The sequence below is a fragment of the Poecilia formosa genome, unplaced genomic scaffold, assembly GCF_000485575.1.
Source record: "Poecilia formosa unplaced genomic scaffold, Poecilia_formosa-5.1.2 Scaffold710, whole genome shotgun sequence".
NCBI classification, from domain to species: Eukaryota; Metazoa; Chordata; class Actinopteri; order Cyprinodontiformes; family Poeciliidae; genus Poecilia; species Poecilia formosa.
Window position 1 is genome coordinate 34,370 of NW_006800649.1, and position 8,560 is coordinate 42,929.

Consider the following 8,560-nt stretch of genomic DNA (forward strand, 5'->3'; position numbering starts at 1 on the left):
GATCAAGAAAGATGGGAGTATCCGTTTTTGCATTGACTTTAGAAAGGAAAATGCTCAATCAGACTTTGATGCTTATCCATTACCCAGGTTGGATGACCTCATTGAATGGGTTGGCCAGGCTAAATATATAAGTACTTTAGACCTGTGCAAGGAATATTGGCAGGTCCCTCTAACGGATGCTGCTAAGCCTCTCACTGCCTTTAGGACCCCGCAGGGATTATGGCAGTTTACAAAGATGCCTTTTGGACTTCATGGCGCACCCGCCACTTTTCAAAGACTGATGAATAAGGTACTGTCAGGTATGGAATCATTTACTGCAGCTTACCTTGACGATATTGTCATTTATAGCAACTCGTGGCAAGAACACCTAATTCATCTGGGTCAGGTGCTACAGACCATCAAGCAAGCTGGCCTGACTATTCATCCCAAGAAATGTGCATTGGCCAAGAAGGAACTCCAATATTTAGGTCACATCCTGGGTGGAGGAGTCATAAAGCCAGTGAAAGACAAGATGGAGGCAATCAAAGCGACGGAGAGACCAACAACCAGAAGACAACTCAGGTCCTTTTTGGGCCTGGTAGGTTGGTATCGTCGATTTATCAGGAACTTTTCTGCTAGAGCAGCCCCTCTTTCAGACCTCACTGGGATATCAAAGACAAGAATGGTGTGGGGAGAAGCACAGGAGAGGGCCTTCCAGGATTTGAAGCAGGCACTGTGTCAAGAACCTGTACTTCAGAGCCCAAACTTCTCTTTACCCTTCACAATACATACTGATGCATCTGCCAGGGGAATTGGTGGGGTTCTTTTGCAGGGAGAAGGAGCGGAGAAGAAACCAGTCGCCTACATTAGTAGGAAGTTGTTTCTGCGAGAGACCAGATATTCGGCGGTGGAACTGGAGTGTCTGGCTATCAAATGGACGATAGACTCTCTCAGATATTATCTGCTGGGGCGAGAATTCACCCTTGAGACTGACCATCGTGCATTGAAATGGTTGGAGGCCATGAAAGACACAAACAGTCGCATCACACGATGGTTCCTGTCTCTTCAACCTTACCGGTTCAAGATAGGTTACATTCCAGGAAAAGAGAATACAGTTGCAGACTTTTTGTCTCGCTGTGGACACAGCGAGTCTCCTGAATGGGAGGGAAGTGTGAGGGATTTACCCCCTCCCTAAGAGGTCACCTGGTCCTGTGTTGCCGTGGAAGCGCGCCCATGAGCAACGCTGACAAGGACCTGGTGTTTCCAATCAGCCTCATTGGGAAAATCCATTTTCAGAGAGGGAGAGATGCATTTCTATTTTGACTGGATTCCAGATTGTTTTTCTAGTTTTGTTTTTAGTTGTGTTTAAGTTAATGGTAACTTTATAGACACTCTTTAGGTATAGTTTAGTGCACATGTTTGTTTTTAGCTGAAAATGGCTCCACCCCTCTAATTAGTCCGGATGGGAGCCCATCCTTTAAAAACCAAGTGGTTGAGATGAGGGGGAGATTCTCCCTCTTGTTGTTTTTGACAAATGTGTTGTGCTGAACTGAACTGTAAGGTATGAAACAGAAGATAAAAGAAAAGAAATATATTGAGTACTCGACAACTGCTGACTCCAGTCTCTTTCCTCTTGAGCGCATAACTAACAGCGCCCCTTTCACTTCCGGAGTGCAATGGACCCATTTCCAAATAAGGTATGAGACTGACAGTGGTCTGTCCCCGCCCCTTTTTGTTTGCTGCAGCAGGTCCTTCTCAGACTTGTCCACTAGCATCCCCATAGCCTTTGCACGTAAACTGGAAGTCCCTGATGCTCAAATTGCGTGCGGTCTGAACGCAGCATTAAAAGGACTGAGGATAGTCGGAGTTGCTCACAGTTTCTGACTTCGTAGGACGTTTCCATTGATCTTTCCGTCTGGGAAGTTGGGATTTCCCAGTTTCATTACCACTGGAACGCATCATAAACTCCACCTTCACCTCCACCCTTTCTGCTTCTGTAAGGATCAGCAGCTGTGAGTTTTCACTTTCTCAGTGTTTCATCCATTTATTCTAGTTCCACCGGTCTTCTACCTGCCTGTTGTGTTTAAGTTAAACTTCAGTGTTTTTACGTTTCGGCATTTTCCACTTAGAAACGTGAATGAATCTAAATTTCGGACTGACAGACCGAACCAACCAGGAGATGGATTCTTCTCTGACTGCGTCTCTGCTCCTGCTGTCTGTGGTCTTCATGCAGTTTGTCTCTGCTGCAGGTGAGATTCAGCTGTAGTTAAACTTTATTTACAGTAATGTCTAATTCAGCCCCCAGGAGCCGATATCCTTTTAGTCATTTCCCTGATTTAACCCCCTGAATGATGGTTCATTAGCAGAACCTCTACATGCTGAGTCGGTGTTCTGACGATCTGGACAACCCCGTCAGATTTTCCTACTGTAGCTCATCTAGATGGCCATTTCTGTCTGCCGGTGCTACCTTTCGAAAACCGCTGACGTCATGTTTACATGTCAAAGACCATCGCATTTTGTGTCGATGTTAAATAATGATCGGAAATCTTTAAAGTGACGGGATTTGAGTTTCGCTCAGCAGTGATGTGCAGCATTTTGGGGGAAATGACAAACTTTTCTAAAATTACAAAAATCTCCTTCCTGTATAAAATACCTGCATGTGTAAAATCCTTCATCAGCAGTGACGTTTCTGTATCTCGGCTCCCCTGAATCGAGTTGCCACCATCCCGTAAAATACGAGTCGTCCCATATTTGGTCATTAAATGTGTCCGTATTGAACCGATAGCCACGCCTATCACACACACGTCATCACTAAGTTTAACAATAATGACCAAAATAAAACACAGGAAATATTAAGGTCAGCTCAATTGTAGTGGCGGGAGCTAAAGAAGCTACGGACCAACATTGAACGGTTGCCTAGAAACGGAACTACGCAGCCGCGGTGAGCTGCTGTCAACCCGCGTCTTTTTAAAACGTCCTACCTCAGTGGTCCCCAACCACTGCTCGGGTAGAGCAGTGGTTGGGGACCACTGCTCTACCTGATTCTATGTACTTAGAAGCAAAAACGCTTTCAAAAATACGCAAATAAATAAGCAGTTAGATTTGGAAAGTAAAACCCTTCATTGGGTCATTCTACCCCTTGTGCTCCGCCATGTTTACCCACAGGGCCCCGTCTGCTCAGGTCAGCCTCAGTTAAATGACATAATATTAATTTCTTTCCACTGATATTACAGTAAACAAGACTCTATAGCACAGATATACTTTCAAATGACGAACTCGGCTTTTGATTAACTTTGATGCTGTGAGGTCTGGTGGAGCCAGATGGTCCAAATAAGCTGCTTCCGTTCACACTGCAGTCTAAAGGGATCCAAATCCAGGTTTTTTTCCTCTGTCTGAGCTTTTCATGACAGTCTGAACGACACAGAGCTGATTTCTACAGATGCGACCCAGACCAATTGGACATCTGGTTATAATAGTTCTGGGTTTTTCAACGTGGTTTAGTTTTTATTTCATTGTGACTTTTTGTTTATGTATTTTAGTTCGGATTGCTAGTTTTTATCATAGCTAAATATGACTTCATTTTAGTTTAGTTTGTATTAGTTTTTTCATACTTTGGTTAATTTTTAGAAACAATTCTAAAAGGTGAAATATTGTGTTTATATGTACATTGATTGATAATGTTTACTCAACAGAATATACCATTTTCAAAAAATGGATTCAGTTATTAAACAACCAACCAACCATCGTCTCAGCAGAGAGGGAGACAAAAACTTTTCAGGCCTTTGATCTAATTCACCATCATCTGACCAGGTCCCCCAGAAAACCTGCTCCACCTGGTGGTCGAAGCGCCGAGGCGCTCCACTCAGGTTTTTATTTAAAGATGACTGTAAACATAACATATTTCTGGGTAATTACATTGATGACAAGTATCAGTTATTCCCACTTCTGTTAATCCAAATTAAGTCATCACTTAGTGGATCTAAAAACGTGATGTAATGCTGATCACATTCAGAACCGGCCCAAGGCATAAACAAACTAAGAGGATATCACATTTGACTTAATGGTTTCAGCATAGATAAATTAAAAGTAAAATTTTAAGGACGTTTACTTTGTCAAAGTTCAAAGAACAATATTCATAGTTAGATTGTGTTGTTGCCATAGCAACAATCTGATGCTCTGTTTAATCTCTGAGTTTTTGCTGTTCATTAATGCATCTTAGTAAACTCCAATTATCTCTGACCAGGTGTGATTCTAGGATCTGACCTTTGGCCTCCAGCAGTGCTTGGATAGGTAAAACCTTACTGATCCCTTTGGGATTTTCCCTCAGGGAAAATAGTTTTCTTCTCTCACACGTCACTGATACGTCAAACAATGTATTTATTTTACATTTAGCCTGATTCTATAGTTCCTCTGTTTCTATTGTACTCCTGTTAGCCAATGAGGAGTTGAAGAGTTTTATTGCATGAGGCACAAAAGGAGCTCCTCAGTCTGTTGGTCCTGCACTTTGGAAGAAAACAGTGAAACCTGGTTTCCTGCTGCTAATGTGCAGAGGGTGGCTGGTGTCCATGATGTCCTCGAGTTTCTGTGATGTTCTCCTCTCTGCTGCCAGAGAGTCCAGCCTTGTGCCAACCACTGAGCCGGCCCTCCTGTTTGCTTCTCTGCTTGGAAAGGTCTGTCCTAGAGATGCTTCCACCACAGTATGTAACACCTGCTGGGGTAAAACAACCCCAGCAGGTGGGGCTGTACTCAGGTGTACAGGGTAGGTGGCAGCACCGTCCCCACAGGGGCTCCGATGTTGCTGACCACAGGATCAGGATCCTGTACCTGCTTTCTGAGGTGGTTGAGGAAGAGCCTCTCCAGAGTCTTCATCAGATGTGATGATCTGAAGTCATTCAGCTCCTGGGCCTGCTCTTCTTAGGACAGGAATGATGCAGGATGTCTTCCAGGGTGTGGGCACGCTTCCAGGTTGCAGAATAAGGTTGAAGATTCGTTGTAATGGTTCTCTGACCTCAGTAGCACAGATCTTGAGAATCTGAGGGGATATTCTGTCGGGTCCTGCTGCCTTTCGGGGTCGAAGCTTCCTCAGTTCTTCTCTCACCTGATCAGCTCCAAAATGTAGAGGGGAAAGAAGGGGAGGTGCTACTAGGCTGCCTTGGAGGAGGAGGTTGGGTCAGGTATGGGATAAAGGTGAGGCGAGATGCCATGATGGTGGAATGACTCCCCCTGCTGGCAAGGAGGAGGATGTACTGGAGGAGAGTAGATGTAGTGATGGTGGTGGTGAAGCATAATGGCTAAATCTATTGAAAAAGTTACTCAGTTCATTAGCTCTTTCTTTACTTCCTTCCTCTGTGGTAGTCTGAGCTTTGTGCCATGTACTGGTTCTGGAACCATCCCAGACGTCACAGTTTTCCCTCGGCTTCTGCTCCACCTTCCTCCTGTAACAGTCTTTTGTCTTCCTCAGACAACATTCAGCCCCCTTTGTGCTGCTTTTATCTCTTTAGTCCTGACGGCCGCCTTCTTCTGATTGAGGCCCGCCTTGACTCCTCGTGTTGCCTAAGGAGTCGAGGTAATCCTCCTTAGGTCAGGATGTTTGACGTTATCTGGCTGACGTCAAACAGTCTTAGTGGGGTTCGGGGGCACCACACAGAAATTAAGGTAATCTGTGAGAACGTGAGTCATCCCCTCCATCACCAGCTCCCAGCAGCACATCCAGTTTGTGATGTTGAGTCTCTCAGGGGCTCCTCTGCTTCAGGAGGCCATCAGGAGCGAGTGGAGACACTTTGCCTTTGGACCAGATGGGTTTTCTGGGTCTGTATGTACACTGATTTGCCCAGTGGGGGAAGGGCAACAGCCTCATCTTTTACTTTGGTGTACAGTAAATCAGTTGTCCTGTTTTTCCTGGTGGGACAGTCTGGTGAAAGGTAGACAGAGGAATCCAGGGTGACATGGTTAAAATCTACAGATATTATTATGAAGGCTTCAGGAAGTTGCAGCTGAAGTTGTGCTGTGACACTTTGTGTGTTTTGACAGACAGCAGCTGTGGGATGTAAACACAGATGGAGATCACATGACTGAACTCCTGGAGGAGGTAGTAAGGACAGGCTGACAGCCAACAGCTCCAGATCAGGGCAGCACAGCTCTGCCTCGACATGGACATGGTTACACCAACGGTTGTTAACGTAGATGATCAAACCGCCACCTCTGCTCCTTCCACATGCCTTCGGATCGCCATCAGCTCTGACCGTTGTAAATCTGCGCAGAGCAACAGTAGCGTCCGGTATGCTGTCAGTTAGCCATGTCTCCGTCTGGATGGACAGGCTGCAGTCACGATAAGTCCGCTGGTTCTTCAACGCGGACATCTCATCCATGATCACAGAGGGAACTGATGGTTTAAAACGCCTCCGGTTCTCAGTGAGCCTAGCCTTTAGCTTAGCTCCAGCCTTGCAGCCTCGATGCCTCCTCCTCAGCTGTACTGGTTCTGCTTCTGTCCATTCAGGCTCTTCCTGAGGTCCAGCAACTCTTCTCTTGAATAAACAAGAGAGCCGACTCTTGTGCATAGACCCGCTGTTTCCATACATCAGTGGTTCCCAAAGATTTTCTTCTGGGCCCCCCTATGGATTACAGTAAAATCCCACTCTGGCCCAAAGGAAGAAAATCAGCTGGGCACACACATCGTCCAACCAGACAAACCTAGACACATATGTTGTTTTCAGACTCCACTGAAGTTCATTTCACACTTCAGGTTGGAACAAAACAAACTACAAACATCTTTACAGCGAAACCCTTTTGTGTAACTTTTTTAGTTCTATACTGTAGAAGAGTTTTATTTGCTCCCCAGCCAGCATGCCTAGGTGGGCCCCATGTGGGGAAAAGGAGGGCTGATATATGGGTCCCATATGGGTTTGTCCGCAGGTTCCACAATGGCCCCACATGGGTTTGCCCATGTAGGGCCAGAGCCCACATGGGCCCTACATGGGCCCTATATGGTGGTGGCTCACATGATTTTAGAGGGACAGAGTGATTTTGGTGATATATGACTGTTATAGAGTTGGATTGAATTAATTTAACTGAAAACTGATTAAAAGCACCAACTACACAATACCTGGCTCTGGTTGGACATGGACACAGACTTAAAGTCGACAGCTGGACAAAAGGAATCAAAGAAGTGGTGAGAAAACATGTTTCTTTTAATTGAAACAGTACAAACTGTAGCTTACATGCATTTGTAAAGTAAATAAAATGCACCAAGTACCTGCTCTGAATAGTTTGATACCTTTTTAATCTTGACACTTAACATCTGAAGGAATCACTCTAAGCCTGATGACCTAATCACTCTCCTGGTGAAGCAAGCAGTGAGTGACAAGGTGACAGTTGGATGCTACGATACTTGCGGATGAATATCGATTTTTTTCTAGGAAAGAAAATATCGACTTATATCGCGATACCGATATTATTATACGGCCCTAGTTAAGACGGTTATAATACTGGATACGAACACGAAACAAACCCTTTCCCAGCTAGAATGGCTGTTTATCATCCGACTTCTAAGCTGGAAGTTGTGAAGTGAGTAAAAAAGACCGAACTTCAGTTTTTCTGCCGAGCACTGTTAGAGCTAACTCGTTAGCCTCGTTAGCTCTTATTGGCTACTGGTTTTCTCGAAGTTCATCTCGTTCTCCGTTCAGCTGAAGGTAAAGCTTAAATTATGGTATATTCTTACTTTGTTCGCAATGAAAGCCCATATTATTTAGGTTAAAGCATAGAAAATGTGCCTTGTTACATTATCTAGTGCCCCACGGTCCGGACTGAGAGCCACCATACTGTTGTCCCAAACGTGTTGCATTGCGATTGGTGAGCATATTCTGTGCCTTTCATTTGGGTTTTTGTTCTGTTTATCACATTTTTGTTGAATAATAGTGTTTATCTGAACCATTTACTTATTCAAATGTAAACTTTTACTGATTTTGGATAAAATATAATGTTTAATATTGTGTTTGAAAAAATATTTTGGAATTTACAGAAAAGTAAGTTGACAATGTAGTGAAATACTGCATTGAGATAAAAGAATTGTTTTATTGCAAATTATTTGATAACAAATTGATGTCAAATCTGATGTCTACAGAAACATGATTTAGGGATTAAAACTAGAACAGCTTAATAAAATTCTGTTATTCGATTTAAAACAAAGAACTAGCACTTGGCCAAGTATTATTATTTCTTGTGTTTTATTGTGTGTAATTTTACTTTCATAATCGTGTGTCTTGTACAACCGTTTGTCAATTTTATGGTTTATGTCACTAAAGCCAGTTGTTCTTTAAATTCATTTAACTGCCTTTGTGTGTCATTTAAACACCCCACCATGCGCCGATAGCGGAACCTATTGGCCCACTTATCTAATTTATATATATATATATATATGGCTTCTCAGGTAAGTCCTGAGAAGCCAGCTCAATGGCAAGAACAAGATCCGTGCAATAAACAGCTATGCCTTGCCAGTAATCAGATACCCTGCCGGAATAATTAGCTGGCCAATGGAAGAGATGAAGGCCACGGATGTTAAGACTCGGAAGCTACTAACCATGCA

The 8,560-nt window shown here is 43.9% G+C and overlaps 1 protein-coding gene and 1 long non-coding RNA gene across 2 annotated transcripts in view; both read left to right on the forward strand.

Annotated features, from left to right (window-relative positions):
* The window catches only part of LOC103131031 (uncharacterized), a gene marked incomplete at its 5' end in the record, with an annotated part of 123,360 nt that overhangs the window by 30,218 nt on the left and 84,582 nt on the right, over positions 1-8,560 (forward strand). The window lies entirely within an intron of this gene.
* Positions 5,638-8,560, forward strand: part of LOC107834664 (uncharacterized) — a 23,085-nt gene continuing 20,162 nt past the window's right edge. Inside the window, exon 1 of the long non-coding RNA XR_001660472.1 lies at positions 5,638-5,649. This is a non-coding gene — a long non-coding RNA (uncharacterized LOC107834664). The remainder of the gene's footprint in view (positions 5,650-8,560) is intronic.